At 35.6% G+C, this 21,143-nt stretch overlaps 1 protein-coding gene and 1 long non-coding RNA gene across 6 annotated transcripts in view; one reads left to right on the top strand and one right to left on the bottom strand.

Annotated features, from left to right (window-relative positions):
• Window positions 1-21,143, top strand: part of LOC129275129 (retinol dehydrogenase 16-like) — a 47,036-nt gene that overhangs the window by 10,079 nt on the left and 15,814 nt on the right. Inside the window, exon 2 of one of the 4 annotated variants that reach the window (XM_064108593.1) lies at window positions 15,959-16,132. The exons of 2 other annotated variants lie outside the window; for them this stretch is intronic. The gene's annotated coding sequence lies outside the window, so the exon portion shown is untranslated. Of the gene's footprint in view, window positions 1-15,958; window positions 16,133-18,896; window positions 19,043-21,143 lie in introns of those variants that run through there. One more of the 4 variants, XM_064108591.1, reaches the window with a different exon arrangement.
• LOC129262922 (uncharacterized) lies at window positions 3,088-6,390 on the bottom strand. Of its 2 annotated transcripts, none has more exons than XR_010295500.1 (4): window positions 6,072-6,390; window positions 4,201-4,302; window positions 3,665-3,784; window positions 3,088-3,172 (listed from the first exon to the last, which is right to left on the bottom strand). It is a non-coding gene; the product is annotated as an uncharacterized LOC129262922 (long non-coding RNA). The 2 variants fall into 2 exon arrangements; XR_010295501.1 differs by having other exon boundaries at window positions 6,076-6,390.

Here is a 21,143-nt window from a genome sequence, read left to right as displayed (position 1 = left end):
AAGTTACATAACATAAACATCCGTAACAAAATATTTTGAAATCTGCATTAATGTTCGGATCTGGGAGTTGTCGATTACTGAAAATGGATGCAGTGTGCAAACATGGCCCTGGGAAGGGGGGGGGGGGTGCTGAAGCTGCACCCCGAGATTTTCCTTGGGGGTGCTGCGTGTATTATTTTCAATAGGCAGCACGGTCCCAGCACACTCAGGAGTTCTGGACGGTGCGATAAAATGGAGAAAGGTAACCAAAATGACCAATATTTTTTTTTACCGAAAACTTTTTTTTTTTTGCTTGTCAAATTTTTCGGGACGAAAATTACCTTCATTTTGGAGTGAAACATCAGCGCCCCAGTGAAAATCGTTCCCAGGGCCCTAGGGGGGGGTATTCTGAAAAGTCTCGTAAGTTTCCACTTAAGTTTCCTCATAAGTTACCCATTTAATGGAGCGCTAATGTACCTCCAAATTCGTATTCTGAAAACTCTATTAGCGCTCAATTAACTCCCTTTAGGCCACGCCCCTACTGAGCCGAATTAGCTAATCAAATGCGCTCTTACAACGTAACATTTTCTCCCAGCGCGTAGTGTCTCTTCACTTTGCTGGCTTGCAGCCAAGCCCCCGAAGCTACCGCCATTTTGTTTAATCCATTAGAAGCTAAAATAAGCCCTCATTAATATTAATTTCGTACGATGCTCCCTCGTCAACTGTGGTTTTGTACGTGTATCAGACAATACGCACATCAGCGCAATGACAAAGGTCAACTTGGCAAATTCATTAATGTATTCATTTTGTTACGCGCTCGTGACGCGAAGGATTCAGCGAATCAAGCAAGCGCAAATCTGAGACGATACGTTGCGCTCTATAAAGTATCGATATCACAAGCGATATCACTAAAAAACAAAGCATTGTTTGTATTGCGTCTTATAGGCCTATGCTAATTCTGAAAGGGAAGATGAAAAGAGTAGATCAAGTCTTGATTAGGTAAAGAGGTCTCCATTGCTTTTGCCATTCCCAAATTGTCACATGTTAAGATATACAGCAATCTTAGTTTTTAACAAATGTACAGAATCAATATTAATTAATCAATATTAGGGGGGCCTACATTATACAAGCTCTGCTTTTCAGTTGGCCCTCCATCCCTTTCAATTATTTATATTTCGATTTGATAATTGTCTATTGTAATTTTATAATGTTGTCAATTTTTGTATGTACTTCAAATGTGATTATATGTTACTTTGTCAATTGTATCATAATTGTAAATATGAAATTGAAAGTGGAAAATAAAATAATTGAATTGAAACTAGACTCTAAATAGCCGGCAGAGGCCGCCGAACGGATCAAAGGGGGCTGTTGCACTGACCCAAAAGTCTTGTTTTCTTTTTTTTCTAGGGGGTGGGGGTGGGGGCAGAACATGGTTATTACAATTTGATGGTAATTTTCACTGGTTGAGTATGGTTACTGAAAAAATAACTCTCACCACTAATAGAGTACATTTCTTGTTACAAATTTCGAGAAGCAAAAAAAAAATCTTTTGTTCAAGGTATAATACGTAAGGGGCCGGCCCCCTCCTGGATCCCCGTGCCTGTTTTCTTCATCTGGCGTCCGTTTCATAATGAATTACAGCTATTTAAACATCGCTGTTATTGTGATTACCGTGGTAACCTAGATTATGATTGGTTACAGCAGCTATAACCAATCATAATTACCATACTTGTAACTCATGATGAAACGGGCCCCAGTTTATTATGTTTAATACGTTTCCTGTCCCCTTTTTTCTCCAGCATTTCTTGCTCTGTTTTTCCATTTAATAATTTTCCCACTCACGTTCTTTTGGTGCCGCCTTTCTCCTACATATATTTCCTTCTTCTTTTTCCCACTTGTTATCTGTCTCCTGGTTTCCATAAATCTCATCTTATTTCTCTTCCACCCCTTTGTTCCTACTTCCCACCATTCATGCTCTCTTACCCCTCCCCCTCTAAATTATCTCTTCATATGTGCCCCTCCATTTCTTTCTCATCTCTTTTCAACCCCCTTCTCATCACTCTTTCTCTCGATCTCCATCTCATTTTGAATTTTGCCAATTCCAAATCCCTTTCATTTTAGCTCTGTACAAATACTATATGAATACAAATGAAAGACATGAAGGCATTTTCTGGTTAGTTGTGAATTTTATTAATAGCCAGAAAAAATATCACATTATCAGAGGATTTAGCCTTACTTTTTTTCTTAAGCGTATGTTAATACTTTGGATCGAACGAAAATGTTTTTTGTATGCAGGGACATGCGATCCTGGGGGGCACAGTTCCCCCTCCTTTTTGAAGCACTGAAAAGTGCCTTTGATTTTATGTAAGAAAAATGCCCCCTCACGAACGTGTACTGTGTCCCTTTCACCTGACGAGAACCTGTTTTAGGTGTTACCAAGTGCTCTTCCTTGTATGCAAATTTTTACAAAAAAATGCCCCCCGAACGTGTTTTGTGCCCTTTCATCTGAGGGCGCGTTTTATGTGTTAAAAAGTGCCCCCTCGTCTTCTTGTAAGTGCCCTAGCTTTCTCGAATAACTGCCCCCTTTTACCAAAGAAAAGTGCTCCTAAAGAACTTGTTCTGTGCCCCTTTTACCTGAGGACCCGTTTTATGGTCACCATGACGAGTGCCCTTTGAAACAAGAAAACAATAAGGAAATCCTTTGTGCATTAAGTTTAATAATTCATGTGAGTGGGGGTAGATAAGCAGTTTCGTACACTACAGATAGAGGGGGGGGGGGCTTGAAGGACTCTTGCCCCCCCCCAAAAAAAAGGGTGAAATATATCATTCTGGATATTTTGTCGAAATCTATCACAAAATTGGATTTTCTTTTTAAAAATGTCAAAATTTTGCTCTCTCGCAACTTCTTAAAAATTTCACATAATACAGCATTTTCCCTGTGCCCCCCCCCCACTTTCAACTTCACTTCGCCGCTCCTATTTGTATGTTTATAGCTTCTACTTTTGCAATCAATTTTAATGAAAATCAACAGGAAATTTCATACTTCATGAATTTGGGGTTGTGATAATAATAAAATTTAAAAAAAATTGGACTTGAAAATTTTTTTTTTTTCCATCTTTATCAAGTGCTTCCTAAGCTAAGTCACTCTTCAATTTGTTGGATTTCTTGAATGAAAACATCTGTTACACCAGTCCTGCAGATTGAAAAAATAGAGAAAGAAAATCAATGAATTTAAATTAAAATTGTCATGATTTGTAAAACATAAATGCTTTAAGAAAAGTAAGACTATACATACCGGTATATATATTTCTTCATCACATAACATAGGAAATCTTACTTCTACTAATTATAAACTTGTACTTCTACAAAGCATATCACTTAAACCTGTTCTATGCAGTTTACATACCACTCTCCATTATAACTACATGTACTCTATAAAAAAAAATGTCAGAGATTTCCTATAAATATGAATATATGAATTAACATATATATAAATTATATATAATAGTCAGAATTAAAGTTGATATGTTTTGTTGCACAGAATATTTTGATCTGCGAATAAAAACGACACCTAACTGTAATCTAAAAACAGAATTGAAATGTTTTTTTTAAAGGCAGGTCTATTTGTTGCCTAAAAAAATTGTGAAAACCCCCCATTATTAAAAATAATCACTAATTAACTCACTCATATAACTGCTGTAGGTTGTATTTCTCTTTGTGGTCCTATCACTGTTCTATTAGGCCTACTTCACCAATTGTTTATCATCATCAATCACCTCCATGGAAATTGTAGAGCTGCATCATCCTATTGGACAAAATGTAAAATAATAAGATTTAAAAAAGATTGTAAATCTACAAATATGAAATATGAATATCACACTAAAGAATGAATAAAATGAATTTTATAAAATATAAAACATGAAAAATAAATATTGCTTTGTTTATAAACAAATAGGAAATAAAAAGGCCATTTAAATAATAGTAGATCAAGGACATGACCTTATTTTATAAATTTGCCCAAGGTACATAACTTTTAGCATTGGTTCTATTTTAGACTTGAGAGAGTCGAGAGCCTGTATATATAAGAAGTGTATATTCAGTATAGATCCTACCTTTTAGCAGTTGCTCAGGTTATTTTTATTTAATGTAAACATGGTTAACATTCATTTCAATGCATATAATGTATCTGTAATTTTGTATGGGTTAGTTTAACTTTTATACCTGGATGAGAATCTGCAAAATGATGCATGCACTTATGATCATCATGTTTAACCATAGGTACCGGGTAGACCTCTACTGTTTTTCTTGTTCTTCAAACTCAACCTGTTTGTGAAAGAAAAGAGAGAACAATAAGTGTCAAGTGATCTCTTTCATGGCCGTATGTACACTGTTAAAAAAAAAACCTGATTTTACAGAAAAAAAAACAAGATTTTGCAGAAGGCAATAAAAATCATTCTGTAAATTCATAAAACAGGAATTTTTCTACAGAACAGGTCTGTTTAAAAAGGGGAAAATGGTGTTTTTAAGGAAATGTGTAAGGTTCCATACACCAAATACGAATTTCCTGTACCCGTAATTTTACATGATATGATGTAAGATTATGCAATCTGGTAAAATTACAGGTGTTCTCGAGACTCTGCTGCAGGAACTTCTTTTATTTTAAGGATAAATTTTCTAACACTGTAGGGGGAGGGGTTTGGGTGAGAGCTGAAATGTGAAAACCTTCATAAAAAAAAAAGAATTGCATGAAATCCAATTTAGAAAATGCAAAAAACAGCCCTAGGGCTAGGCAATATTGGTTGCTTCGGGCCCTCTCTTTCTGAATTTCAGGTTTCTCTAAATTTTTCACATGTCTGCCCCCCCAAAAAAAAAATCTGCATCTTTTTATTCCGAATCTTAATTCATTTGATTTTAACAACATAATTTCATAATCTCATGCACTAGGTCTAGATCTATTTGTAAAAAAGTATACTAGATCTAGTCCAACCAGAATCAGTGCTTCGTGACAGCATTCATGTGATCTAAATAAGGTCTAGGTCTAGACTATCGATAGACTCTCGATCTATCTAGACCTAGAATGTAAAGCTAACCCTTCGATGACTTTACCTAGATGTGTATCGATTTATAAATTTTTGATGTCTGACTTTCATTCCTGGCTAAACCTTCATTGCCATTATTGACCGAGAGTAGATCATCTAGATCTCCTTGGTCCACTGACAGTCATACTCGTACATGTAGTCGTTTAGGCCCAGACCTACATCTAGGCCTAAAATTATAGACCTAGATCCTAAGCCCTGGGGGTACGTGTCGAGGGTTGGGAAAGTAAAAGTTAGATGACTAGATTTGAATTAGGTAGGCCTAGATCTACGTACAAGCATCGATGGATAAAAATAATATAAACTGATGAAGTAAAATTAAGAAGCAAGACTAGGCTCTGTTAACCATGTTAGAAATTAGATCTTGATCTATTGATAATAAGAGTAAGACAAACATGCAGAGCAGCATGTTATTTCTAATACCGAGTCTAACTATATATCATAAATAACAATAAGAATTAAAATGGGTGGGGGGCTAAATGCAGAAGAAGCCTGAAGTTATGCAAAATAAATTTGATATCTGAAACTGACGAGAATCTAGTGAGGATTGACACAATGATGACAGGCATATCTTCTTCCACACTCCGCTTCACAGTTTATTCCTGACCGAGTCTCGATCTACTGAAGATAGATGCAGATCTCCCTCTAGATCTAACGTTATACAGTGTACAAAAAGAAGCTTCATTCTTCTTGTTTTAATCAATCGTGGGCTCCCGGCCCGATTTTCTCTCGATGCCCAGCCGGCTAGGAGCCCGTACAAAATACATGTGGTTGACACAGCGGCATAACCACTGAAAAGCAACATACAGGCTGCACTGGGCCGGGCGACGATGACAATCTAACTTCAATTTCAAAGACCAAATTCTGCTTTTCTTTAACAGAAGAATGATAGCAAACTCTCTAATTAGTTAAAGAAATAACCTAAGATCACAAAATACAGTGTGAAATGTGTAAATAGTCCACTGAATTAATGTGGTTATATCAATTTATACGTACTCACCGGAGTGTTCGTAGGTCCATTTTGTGTGTGGAAAGAAAAGTTTCAGAATGAATAAATTAGATGACGTAATGAGGTCAAATGAATAATTAATTCTGTAACACGATACCACTAGTATCGATGACAAAGAATCGGGGAAATCGCGTATTAATGACGCTCTTAGCCAATGAAAAGGCCGGATTATGAATATCTTCATGCTCATGAATGTCAATGAGGGCTTATTTTTGTCTTCAAATGATCGCGGTAGGCGGAGCCTAATCTCATTTGTTTTGTGCTGAACGCGCACGCAGCTTTCGGTCTAGTAATATATTATAAGGTCTTTGCTTGCAGCGCAGCGCCCGGCTGCTGCAGGTGCACTGCACCACGATATTGATACAAAGAATTTTTGCTGAAAAACAATGCTAAAAGCATTTGCATCGGAGATTAGAGGTTCATTATGTTATTGAAGCTAACTGTTGTCTTTTCCCTTTCTCTCATTGATTGTACCTTTGTGATTTTCTCTTTTTTTTTTCGAACGCGTTCTGATTTTCACATCCATTTATTTGAATCCATTTGTAGCTTTCTTTGTTTGTTTGTTTGTTTTTTTTACAATATTTTATTTGCCTCTGTCTCGGGGTCATGATGGGGGGGGGGGTTCTTCTTTAACTTAATTCCTACTCATTTAAAAAATATCATACTTTTCATTTTCATGAGAAATCTTCTTCAACAAAATGCTGATTTGAATAAATGGATTTAAAAAATGAAACAAGCATAATTGTTTTAAAAAAGCCGAAATTTTATTGAAATTGGATGTACAAATGTTATGGTATTTAAGATTTTATAGGTGGGGAAAATGATGGCATCGTTTTTCTTTTGTACCAAAGGGGTCAATGCTTATTTTTTCATTGTCAGAAACAAGGTTTGATTCCCCCCTGAACATTGCGGCATCTATTGTGATTTGGCAATCTCATTATTGTCAAAATAATGTGCAAAAAATCACTTTATGATGCTAATAATAAAAGAAAATATAGAAAAATAATAGTCATATTTCCCCTATAAGTACACAATTTCTGTTTTCTTTTTCCCTCTTTTCTAATTTCTTTATTACCAAATATAGTCCCAATTCCTTATTTTACTTATATAAATTGTGTATATTTTTTGAACAAATTTAAGCCTGAAACATATTGTTTAAAAGTCCACCAAGTTTGGACACCCATTATATACCACCTTCTTTCCCTTTATTCCCTTTTTATACCTTTCTCCTTTATTATCTTCCTTCCTCCTAATTTGGGTCGCAGTATTAAACCGATTTGATGATATTTATACGAAATGAAAGCCACATTTAGAAAGAGATGCTGAGACTTAATGGACCTCTTATCACCATTATCTTTCTTCACTGGAAAGTCCGCTAATTGAGCGCTAAGAGACTTTTCAGAATACCAAAAGTCTCGTAACTACTCAATTAAGTCTTCGCGCGGTCATAACGCGTACTGCTGCAAGTGCGCGCAACGCAACCCTGCCAAATAAGGAAAGGGGCACTTAAGTGACTTTTCAGAATACCAAAATGCTAATTGAGCGCTAATTGAGCTTTCAGAATACCGCCCTAGTGTGCAACTGTCCACATTTTTGTCATTTGTGTTAAGTCTTTTGAGGGTGTGGCCTTTTCTTTAGAACGACACTTCGTTCAGTATGTTAACTTTATAAATGTATGAGGAGAGAAACTGACCGTAAAACCCATTAGAAGGGGTGTTTGTGGATTTTTTTGGGTATTATTCTTGCCCCGGGAACCTCGACACGACGTCTTTAGACAGTGTCGAGGTCCTGAACGCTCCCACTCGTTCTCACCGGAGTGCACTGATGCACTAGATTAATCGCTAAATTACAAAAACATGGATGATAAAACGAAACCAAAAATACGACAGTTAGGACTGACCTTACCTAAACAAACTGAGTTCAAGATACGTTCTCCTTAAAATTACGAAAATTCGATGGAATCGTACAATAGAGGATCAATTTTCGGATTTCGTACGAATCGCCATGTTGAATTAAATGAAAAACATGTATGCGCATGCGCAACATGAATATTTATAAGATGTCGTCACTGTTAAGATTAATGAATATGCATTACAAGAAGAGATAAGAAAACTTCGGTCGAATCACGAACTTGCTTTTCAAATAAATCGCGATTTAGGTATTTCAGTAATGGATATCAATCTTGCTTGCATTTAACATAGAAAAAAAAAATTATTTAAAGAAGAATTCATTTCATTAAAATTATATTTATCTCAATCTGTATATTATGAAGAGCATGATCGGTTAAGGGTTAGCATTGAGGTGAATTTTTTTTTTTAAATATTTCTATCAAAATTGCTTTTAAGACAATCTTTGATATCTCAGGTTTCAAAGAACTCAGTTTCATGAAGATTGATAAATCCGAAAGTACTGGAATAGTCCATTTTATTTGTGGGGGTGCTATTACCTCTCATCACGGACGGACATTTTTACTCAAATTAATTTCTCTCTAGTTTTATTGTTTTTCAAGTTATTCTAATTTGGTTTGGATGTTCTTGCACTCTGAACATTAATCTATTATCAAACATAAATTAGTAGAAAAAAAATATTGGGAAGTAATTTTTTTTGGTAGGTGTGAACATTTCCATTTTGAAATTTCCGTCCGTGATGAAAAAAAATATAAAAAGTTTTTTTTTATCAGAATAGAAATAAAAAATAAAAAGGTGTAGAGGTATCTCACTAAACACTGTACATCATTTTATTTGAACATAGCTGAAATCCATACATTTTATTCATATCATAAACTCGATCAAAAATTATCACGGACGGACATTAATTTCATCACGGACGGACAATGTAAATTCACTCAAATTCAATTCACTCTAGTTTTATTGTTTTCAAAGTTACTCCAATTTGGTTTGGATTTTCTTGTACTCTGAACATTAATCTATCATCAAACATAAATTAGTAGAAAAAATATGGGAAGTAAATTTTTCTGCTAGATGTTAACATTCCATTTTGAAATTTCCGTCCGTGATGAAATTAATGTCCGTCCGTGATAATTTTTATTGAGTTTATGATATGGATAATATGTATGGATTCAGCTTTTTATTCTTTATCAGAATAGAAACAAAAATAAAAGTGTGTAGAAGCATCTCACTAGACTCTGTACATCATTTCATTTGAAAATAGCTAAAATCCATACATTTTATCCATATCATAAATCAATCAAAATAATCGCAGACGGACATTAATTTCATCACGGACAGACAATGAGCAAATACTGAGCAGATTATGAATTTAATTTTAGTTCCAATTTGCAGTGAAAATGGCACTGAGAATTATTCAGAACTCAAATGGATGGAAACCTACAACTCTTCACAATTTTTTGTGAAATCTTTCTTTGGCTGTTAAAATCATTTTTTTCCATGTACAAACCTATGGATTCACAATGCTTCTAACAGAACATGACATCACGTCCTTGAGGCTTGTGAAAAGTACAAGAATTCCTTTTTTTTAAAGTCCATTTTGGAGCTAATTTTGAGCAAATTGCTGATCTAGAAATCTGTGAAAATGCATACAATTCATATAAAGCTTGCACTGCAGTGTTTAGAAGTTTAATTGGTATCTGATTTCAATTTTGGATTCAGTCAGGGCCTAAATACATGAGGGCTGTTGATGTGAAGGGGTGTCTCCACTTTCGCATACATTCGTAATTCCGAAGCTTCGTTATTCCAAAGGTTCAGTTATTCCGAAGGTTCGTTATTCCGAAGGTTCGTATTTCCGAAGGTTCGTAACTCCGAAAGTTCGTTAGTCCGAAAAAGAAATGAAGTACGTAATTCCGAAGGTTCGTTAGTCTGAAAACGAAGTGAGGTTCGTAATTCCGAAGGTTCGTTAATCCGAAAAAGAAATGAGGTTCGTTAGTCCGAAAACTAAATGATTAACTAACCTTATTTCGTTTTCGGACTGACGAACCTTCAGAACAACGAACCTTATTTCGTTTTCGGATTAAGGAACCTTCAGAACATCGAACCTTATTTCGTTTTCGGATTATCGAACCTTCGGAATAACGCCACAAATGTTCGGACTAACGAACCCTTTTACGTTTTCGGATTAACAAACATCGAGGTATAGGCAATTTGCGTGTTTTGAAATTACGAACCTTCGGAATCAAGAACCTTCGGAATTACGAAGTGTAACCCTCCACTTTAATATGGACAAAAGATGAATTTGAAGAGAGCCTATAGACAAGTGTCGTGGTCATACTTGATCCACCAAACAAGCATAATGATAAGCAACCTGTGAATCTTTTGGATTTAGTTACTGGACATAAAAAAATCTGTGCTCTTCAAAAATTAATGCCTAAAAATGTATGAACATGTATCATCATGATATATCATGAAAATTATCAACATGATCATTGATCCACTGGATGCTGATTTGGTACCAACTACAGTATTCTCTAAATTGAAAAGAAGACAATGTGCATTAGGATATTTGATTTTGAAAAGAACTGTGTTTAAAAGCAATCATATGGCTAGATTATTTTGTGTGTCTAGCATAGAAATCATGTTGCTACAACTTAAATCAAGTTGTAGCAACTTGATTGAAGTTGTAGAAACTTGATTGTGCAACTAATATTGTTTAATCATATAAAGAATGTACAAATCATCAATACAATAGCATTTGTTCCCCCAAACAAGTAATAAGAACTTCTTACAAGGTACTTCCAATGTATTTTAATTGTGTCCGTCCGTGATGTCCGTCCGAGATGTCCGTCCGTGATGGAAAATATTTGCAATTCTCTCGGAAGTTTGATATTGGTTAAGAATTCAATATGCTAAACATAGAAGCTAACATACCCGAGTGTAAGTTGCATTAACGTTTATTGGTCAAAGTTAAGCTATTTAGATAGAAACAATAAAAATGTTCAAAAATTCTGAAAACCACATTTCTATCATGTCCGTCCGTGATATGGCACATTTAGTGGCTACCTATGTTTGTAGGTAACCATGGCAACAAATTTTTTTCATCATTCAACATACTTTGCCCTACCCTTCACTATAAAACACAAAGGAACCATGTTCATCTTATTCCTAATTTGTTACAAGCCTTCAAAGTTTTCAAAATCTATCAAATGTCCGTCCGTGATGAACCGATCACGCTCTGAACAAACATGACTGCGTTTACAAAATACATTTTTTTTTTAATTAGAGATGTAATAAGTTAGAATCAAGGTCAATATCGAGTCGACATTGACGTCAGAAACGTAGTTCGCGTTGCAAATATGGAGGAACTTGAAGAAGAATTTGCAATAAAATTAAAGGAGAATGAAACCCTTGAAACCAGCTGAATCCATATCAAAGAGAAAAATCAAAGAAACATATTGTTGAAAGTTTGAGGAAGATTGAATGAATAATAAGAAAGTTATGAGCATTTGAATATTGAGATCACTAATGCCATGTATATCCTCCCATTGGCAATGCGACCAAGATCTGCGATGTCACACACGTACAACTCCCTCATTGCTTTAGTACTTATTTCACTTATATTCTCACTTTTATAGAATCTATCACACGGTGAGGTGTTCTCTTAATATGAGAGGACAAGTACAGAGGTTTCACAACATTATATTATTGATGAATCGTTTGTCATATGATTAGAATGAGCAAAAAGAGATGTTTTGGGGTATATTTTCAGTGTCCACAAGGGGAGAGTTGTTCATCTGTGATATCATAGATCTTGGTTGCGTTGCCAATGGGAGGATCTCCATAGCATTAATGATCTCGACATTCAAATGCTCATAACTCTTCTATTGCTAGTCCTATTTTACTCAAACTTTTGTTGATCTTGTTCTTTGATTTTTCTGCTTTCACAAAAGCTAACTTGCTCCAAGAGTTTCATTCTCCTTTAAAGGTGCCTCAAAAACAGGCCCTGGAAGAGGCCCAGATCAGAGAGGAAATGACAGTCTCGTGATTCTCCCAACGGGTTACGGAAAGAGCACGTGCTTTGCCCTCCATCACAAACTAATGGAGAAAGTAATAAATCACAAAGAACCAGTTTAAACTGGACCAGTCTGACCAGTAGAATTTCAACTGGTAACTCGATCTGGAAATTGCAACATTGGTTACTTGTCTTACTGGTTCAGTGCTGCGCGTATATTTGTCCATATGAAATTAGACTGGATCAACTAAGCTAGACCAGTCAATTTAAAAAGTTACAAGTTGAAATTCCACTTGTCAAACTGATCTTGAATTACTAACTCGAAATTAAAGTGGTCTTAATATAATATTAGTCTACTGGAGTTTGTTACTGGTCACAATATTATTACTTGTGTCCTAATCTAGTAGTACTCAACTGGATTCCATACTGATCTTTCTTGGTCAAAATGCAACACGTCTTTTTTTATTATTTTTTAAAGAGATTGGGTGGTCCTTTTCAGGACCAACACTTGCCCAAGTAAAGAAAAATACGTCATGGCGTACGGTACCGTGAAGCTAATTCTAAATGAGATGGAATAGATGGTTCATAAATTAATCTTTCTGCTCTAATTTGAAATATAGGGCCTATTCTAAGTCTCTACACATACTTCTTCAGAATCTTTTGCATTGTCACTCTAAAGTATGATTTATTGCTTTTAAAAAATGCAAATAACTAAACCACGTAAACAGCACCATCCAATTTTGTTAGTACTGGTCCAGTTGAAAATCAAGTGGCCCAATTTATAAATCTACTGGAGTCTACTAGATAAAATAAAATTATAGAGTACCAAAGTGATGACGTCACGAAATTTTTCTTCTTCGAATTTGAGTGATTTATAGGCCTAGTTTGGTAGGGCATGATGAAATACCTCCACATCCAAACATGGTGGGAATCGGTCCGTAGGCATATAGGCTGATAGGGGCTTTAAGACCTAATGAATCCCGTTACATTAGGCCATAAAATTAGGTATACATAATTAGCCCCATTGAAGTCAATAAATCATTGGACTGGTTCCTAGATTACAATGGGGCAAATCATGTATTCATATGTCATGAGGTCATATCTAAGGTAAATTTCCAATTCGTCTACTGCCAACTCGTTCACTTCCCACATGGTCTACCTTAATTTAGTCTAATTAACATTCCATCTAAATTTCGCTCCAACCGTTTATTCCAATCATCACTTCGTCTTATCACCTGTTCGTTTATGACAATTTCCTCTCATAACCTTTTGGTCTAATATCCATTTTAGTTCCAATAATTTTAACCGATTAACACTTAGTCCAATTAGACCAAATGGTTAGGACTAAATGGTTATTGGACCAACTGGTTGTTAGACAAAATGGTGAGTGGACGAAATGGCAATTAGGCCATGTGGGTAGTAGACTGATGGCATACCAATGATAGTAGACGATTTGGTAACTGGACGAAATGGCTAGTAGACCAGTCCAAGTGAAAATAAACGACAAGGCACCATGGACCAATTCCCACCAAATTAGTGTTTCAGAGGGATTTCATCGTGCTCTACCAAAATACACATGGTATGAAAAATGCTCGTAAACATACAAACAATGGGAATTGATGTCACACTCAGTGGCGTACCGTGGGTCACGGCATTGGGGGGGGGGGGGGTCACCAGCAATTTTTGTTTAGTCAATTAGTGTGCGCGCAGGTATACTGACCTAATAAAGACATTTTAAGGACAACGCTACTGAGCGGAAAATTTGTTATATTCAGACCTAAAAGAGGGAGATTTTAAAGACTATATTTTAGGAATCTATGATGAGTATAAATCTCATAATAGTCATCTAATGCGAGTGCCAAGTGCTTCGCCAGTATGTTGTATTATGATGATTCGATGTTGCAACCGCAAATTGTAAGCGCGCCATCTAGTGTTGGTCTCTTGGCCATGGTCATTAAAGACAGTCACACGTAACCTCAAAGTTGTCTTGTTTATTTACTTAAGTCTTATCTTATTAACCCTTGGCGCTTGCTGATTTTGTTATAATTACATCTGAACACATGAAACACTTTTTGTAGTCATTGTAATCATGATTATCATATGCATCTCACTAATCAAATATTATGAGCACGAAGCGCGAGCTGAAAATTTAGATAATTCAGACCTGAAATGGGGCATTCTCATGCTTGTTTGTAGGAATTCATTAAGACCATACGTATTTCACTGACCAAATGTGGCGAGCGAAAAGCGCGAGCTGAAAAATTTTTATATTCAGATCAGAAAAGGGGAAATTTTAAGGACTGATTTTAGGACTTCATGGAGAGTAGACAGATCTCAACAATCCAATAATGAAAATCACGGATAGGAACTGTTTTATATTAAGACCATAACATGGGGAAATCACTTAAAGTGGTCATGAAAAAGAAGCATGTGTCACTAAATAAAACAATAATAACCCGAAGTGCGAGGAAATATGTTTGGTGTATATTGACTTGATAACAGTGGGGGGGGGGATACAGGATTATATATCTCGTTAAATAATAATAGAGTTTTATTTTTTTTATTTGTGACGTCATATATGCGAGCATTTCTCTTTCTTTTTAAAGCAGGTATTTCTGCATTTATTCAAAATTGCAAATTTATAACAATTATTTAAAATCAAACATACATAATGATTAAATTACAACGGTGACAATGTAGTTGGCGGTGGAAGCCAACAATTTTAGGGGGCACCACATTTTTTTGAAAAGCAAAAAAAAATGACAAGCAAAAAAAATTGAAGCAAAAAAAAAAAGGTAATCAACAAAAAATTTAGGGGGGTTCGTAACCCCACCTAAAATTTAGGGGGGATACTCCCCCCGCCCCCACTTCCGCCGCCTATGGTTATAAGAAGATATAGACATAATTCATGTAAACAATAACAAATGAATTCAAATGCAGAGACCAGCTACCGTAAGCTGAATGCTTGAAAAAATAGCAGCCATATATATGGCTAAAATCAATTCAATAATGGTTTGTTAAAAACATGCCTCGCAGCCAAAGGCTGAATAATTATTTTGTACAACAATTTACAACAATAGAATAATACTCAAATACAAATATGAAATGATATCAAATTACTAGTACTTCTTAATATAATACAAGGAAATAAATTATTTGCAAAGAATAGGCTTCATCATTTCAAGCGTCAATACAAACCACATAAAATAGGCTATCAAATTATCTTTTTACTCACAAGGTGTATCAATTGTTTTCAATTATGCATATTAAAAAAAATGTGCGACACCACGTGCATAATCTCTCTCGAAAAAAAAAGATGATAAAGAAACTAATTTAAATATAGAGACAATAGGTAGAAAAGTAAAGAAAAAAAGAATAAAAAAGAAAACGAAAGGGAAAAGAAAAGACAAGAAATGAAGAAAAAAGAGCAAAAGTCAAAAAGAAAAGAATGAAACAGTAAAGAAAGGAAAAGAAAATCAACTACGAAACGAAAAGTAGATGAACAAAATATGAAAATAATAAAAACAAAACGGAAAAGGGGATAAAAAATAAAGAAAGTGAAAAGAAATCACGAGGGAGAACTAAGAAATAATACTAGAACACGAGAAAAGAATGAAGAAAAAAATTACATGAAAAGAAGCTAATCGAATAAAAACAAAAGGCCGTTAAAATAGTGATTTATTCACTGGCTGCCACGCAGCCAAACCATCGAAAAAGAAATTACGCCACTAAGTTAGACTTATGAATATTCATATTACCCTTTCTCGCATGCCTCATACGATAGCCTTTTGTCAAAGACTTCTAGTATATTTCTATAGGATCCTCAGTGAATAAACAGGGTGAAATTAATAGGAAGAGCGTATTATAAACGTATTATAATCGATTATTATTTTATTTTTTGTTTTTATAAGGATTAGGCTATTATTTTTCTTTTGTTTTTGTTTTCTGCTAGCACGAAGATAAAAATCAATTTATCTCGTTGCCTCGTCAAAAGGCTATATCGATCCTCCATTGCTTCCTGTACAAACGACTTTTAATGCACACCGGCAAAATTTTCCGACGTTTTTGCTTCGTTTTGGGGAATTATTTCGAAGTTTTGAGGGCCGTCCATATTGCGCCTTAAGTTGTAAGTATGTATTGATTGCTTTGTAACAGTTTTGTGCAATTTTATGTATTTTTTATTGATTCCCGATGCTCATCCCTTATAAAAATCGCCAATGGTATTTGAATGGTGGCGAATGGTAGTTGAATGGTGATCTGAATGGTAAATGGTACGCGAATGGTATTTAAGTGGTGTTTCAATGGTAAGTTCTTAATGGTAAGTGGTAGTTGAATGGTGATCTGAATGGTAAATGGTACGCGAATGGTATTTAAGTGGTGTTTCAATGGTAAGTTCTTAATGGTAATTGGTAGTTTATTTAATGGTAAATGGTATACCATATACCCAATGGTGTCTCAGTGTGTCTCAGTAGTATGTGCCTCTAATGGTATGATTGGTATGATGAATGGTATACCATATACCCAATGGTGTCTCAGTGGTATTCAATGGTGTCTCAGTAGTATGTGCCTCTAATGGTATGATTTGTATGGTGAATGGTATACCATATACCAATGGTGTCTCAGTGGTATACAATGGTGTCTCAGTAGTATGTGCCTCTAATGGTATGATTGGTATGATGAATGGTATACCATACCCAATGGTGTCTCAGTGGTATACAATGGTGTCTCAGACTCTCAGTAGTATATGTGCCTCTAATGGTATGATTGGTATGATGAATGGTATACCATATACCAATGGTGTCTTAGTGGTATTCAATGGTGTCTAAGTAGTATGTGCCTCTATAATGATATGATTGGTATGGTGAATGGTATACCATATACCCAATGGTGTCTCAGTGGTGTCCAATAGTCTCAGTGGTATATGTGTAATGGTATGATTTGTATCAATGGTATACCATATGCCCAATATGGTGTCTCAGTAGTATGTGCCTCTATAGTGGTATAATTAATGGATAGTTGTTGGATAATTGTAACGCAATTGTGGCTTAGTGGTGTGTGCCTAATGAATGCTATTTATGTTAATGGTGAATGGTATGCCCAATTGCATTACCAAATAACATAATTCCGAAGATTTAAAGAAAAAAAAGATCAAAGATTAAAAATTAGAATTATTAAAATTTTTGAGTTGTGACTTTTATGCGAGCAGCTTCCCCAAATCAGGCCCATTCGCTCATGATGGCAAACATGGTCTGTTGCATTCTTTTAAATTGTCTTTGTCTTTATTAAATAAAAGGCCTATATGTGTTTAAATAGTATTGAACCAGTGCTTAAAATACAATATTATTAATTTGTTATATTTTACAATTGTACATATTACCTTCTAAATTTATATCTGATGCATTGAGTGCAAAAATAAAAGGAGTCAATGAAATCTTATTTGATAAAAAGGGTTTTTATTGTACCTTAATATCAACGGACAAATTATTTCACAGCCGCTCCCGAAAGGGAAGAATATAATAATCATTTACCGTAAAAATCTTGAAATTAAAACATGCAAGTTTTAAAGAGCATGAACAAGATGTGTATTGTACTAAATAGAAAATTGTACATTTCACCATCCTTTCTTTTCTCTTTTTGTTTCTTGGTATGATTTGAACGGCACACCACCTCTCCTATCTGTACGGTATACAGTTTTTTTATGTAACGCCCCCCCCCCCTTCTTGAAAGTTTTGTTCTATTTGTTAAATTAATTTTCTTATTTAATTATGGCCACTTTTTATAAAGAGAGCTATGGGGTGTTGCAAGAAAATATTTGCAGTCAATCCCAAAATTCGGTTGCAAATTTACAAGTGATAGACTAATTTCATCTAAAGTAAACCAATTTATAGATTTATTGATGGAAGAAACAATAAATCAGTTGCAAGTTTGCAATGAAAAGTAAGACTTTCAATTGATTTTGGAGTTTGAAATTGACTTGCGTTCAATTGCAAATTTCTTGCAATGTCCCATAGGTCATTATTTTGCTTAAAATGAATTCACTGTTGGTTGTCTTCCTCCCCCAACCCCTATTGAAATTCCCATCGGCAGACCCTGATTTTGGTCTGCAACGACCAAAGCCCCCTCCCGGCCAATTTATATATCGCTACTACTGCTTTTGATCATAAACCGTTCCTCTTTTTTTTTCTTTACAAATTGTGTTTTGATTATTTTTTTTCTCACTCATGGATGGTGTTTATAAAGAGGAGAGCTATTCTAGGCCGGTCATTAATACTTGCTTAATTGAAATGATTTGTCTGTTATTGTCTTGCCCCCCCCCAGTATCAAAATTCCCTGCCGCCAGGCTAGTACAATATGTAACAGAAAAAAATCTAATGAACGAAATTCTCAATTGCAATAAAAACAAAAGCGAAATTAAACAAAGAGAGAAAAGGAAAAAAGAAATAAGTAAAAAATGTATATATCGAAAAACAGAAAAATAAATTTAAAAAAAGACAAAGAAAAGAAGAAAGACTGAACAGAAAAAAAGAAGGAAAAAGAAAAAAAGACAATGGAAAGAAAAAAAGAAAGACATGGAATTATAGAACAGAAAAAAATTGAGCAAAATTATTTTTTTCATAGATCCTTTCAAAGGATAAGCAGTGGCAAAAATTGACTGCATGGTTAATTGCCAACCCAGAACCAATCAAGAAAAAGACACCCCTGATTTGGTCTTACATGCAATTCACTCCTCCCCCATATCGGGATGTATCTTGGCTAAGAAGCCCCCTCCCCCTGATTTGGTCTTGATTTACCCCCCCCCCCAATATCGGGATGTGTTGGCTGCGCTGCTAGCTAGCTCGCTCTATGTATGTAAGTGTTGTTCTCGCACGCGCGCGCGCACGTACGCATGTAACCGCCAATTGCAATATTTGAAAAAAGAACCCGATCAACCACTGTTTTGCTGTTCAGAAGTCCGTCTATAATTCATCATAAACTAAAGGAACACAGGTCAGATTCGGACAACGACTTCAAATTCATTCGCAGAATACGCTAAACAGTAAGTTAGATAAAAAATTTCTTTGATATTGTTTTCGTAGTTAGTGGCTCGGCCTGATTTTCTAGAATGTTACTGTTAGTGTTACTGTTAGATGTCGTTGTACTGCCACGGGGTTTCACTGCCACCGTACCGCCACTGCCCCGTTGGCGCGGGCCGGGACACGTCTGTCTCTGGCGAAATGGATTATGGGGTGCGTTAATATGCTTTGTATAGGCTGAGGTGAGATGAGCCGAGCATTGTCATTGAGTCATTCGCTCGTATGGCCTGATATCTATATTTCAATGTTTTACAAAACCATCTCTGAATACCGGTATGAATCTGTAAATTCCTTCAAAGCCAGGCTTGATAAGTTCTGGAATAAAGAATGGTACAGTCACCCTTGGGAATGATTTATTTGATTTGACAAAAATGATTGCAAATGCACCATGTACACTGGACACTGTCACACATATTATACATGTGGAAGAAGATTAAACTTGGACGAAAGCTAGACCTGGAAACTTGGCTGCAGCTTTCTGCATTTTTCCAGTACATCCGGTAATAAAATAATAATGAATTTATGAATGAATGACTTGTTAAATTAATGCTGTACAGTGCAGTACTGTCATGACATTGACTGTCAAAGTGTCAATTAGGCCATTGGTTACTGCACAACATTGACATTGTTTCACTGAAATGGAAACCTTGCCGAAAAATATTGCTCTGGAATGAGGCCTATAATTTGTTGTTGTTGGTAGATAATGCTGGTAAATTAAAATGACATGTACATGGTAGTATTCAGGTGAAACATGGTAAGGTGTCCTAAATTTTAAAACATAAAGTAAAGCCTTAAAGGCTACGCAGGCCCTAAAAAGCTACGCACCACTTATTGCGCATGCAATTTCAATGGTAAAATGTGCACTTTGTGTGCGGAACTGTGACTGGAGAGAGTGACAAACGATTCCTATTCAATTTTTCTAGAGAGACTGCAATAATTATTCAGAGAAAACCTACAACTGTTTGGAATTAACATATTTTAGAAATTGAGGCAGAGAAATATTCCATGATAAATCAAGAAGTGTTCTGAAAACATGGCGGGATTTTGGTATTAGTGAGTTATGTGATATTTTCTTCTTAGTTAGGCCTAAGGTTTTTTAGAATATTTATTACATATGAATACGATATAATTTGTTCAAATATAAAAATTGGCATAGTTTTTGACGTTTGTAAACAAAATTCGTAGTTTACATAGTATATGTAAATGTATCCCCCCCAAAAAGGGCCTATACTAATCTGAACTCAGCCATGCCAGCTGACTAAAATCACAATTTCTGAATTTTTTCCTTGGGATTTTTCCGTGGGATTGGGCGCTAATTTCGCACCGACCAACTTCGAGCAAAATTCACCACCAAATGTTGTTCTCAAATGTCATATCAAGTCTGAATTGCATTTGAATGTCCATATGCACACCGCTTTTCCGAATATCGGGAACAGCTGTATATCGGCTTCGATCTCTACGTCATTGTTCGAATCCTCATGCGTTGCTTTGCCGTAATTTTGATATGGACTGAAGTTCGTAACCAAATCATGCAAACTGCCGCAGGCAAATCTTTTGGTCGCTAACTTCAGTCCTTATAAATAATGGCAAAGCCAAGCAAAGTGATGTCTGACTGAGAATTTGAACGATAACGTAATGTTTAATGTTGGGGCCCGCAAAGATAACCTGGCTTGAGCCCGGACCGGAAGGTTTAGCAAAAAAATTATGGGTCCTGGATAGGCCCGGAACTCGGAGCCACCGCTCAACACCGCTGCTGCAGCCCTAAGAAAAACCTGGCCCAGCTAATCCCTAATGCACTTTCGTACCCTGCGATGTTAGCGAACTAATTTAACCTAAATATTTGTCTGAATCAATTAACTGAGCATCAGGAACATCTTTATTCCGGCTTCCACCATGATTTCATCAATCGAGTTATCAGATTTAGGGTCTCACTCCACCGTATATTTATTTGGATATTTGCTGAAGTTAGCGATTACAACGCGCAAACACGAAGTCAACAGTGTTGCTGCCCTCTGCGTTCGTTTGGCAAAATCTGACTAAGAATTTTAACTAAGACGTCGAGAT

This window comes from Lytechinus pictus, chromosome 13, assembly GCF_037042905.1.
Source record: "Lytechinus pictus isolate F3 Inbred chromosome 13, Lp3.0, whole genome shotgun sequence".
Taxonomy (NCBI): domain Eukaryota; kingdom Metazoa; phylum Echinodermata; class Echinoidea; order Temnopleuroida; family Toxopneustidae; genus Lytechinus; species Lytechinus pictus.
The sequence above is the reverse complement of the archived record's forward strand: the minus strand, read 5'-3'. Positions and strand labels throughout refer to the sequence as shown.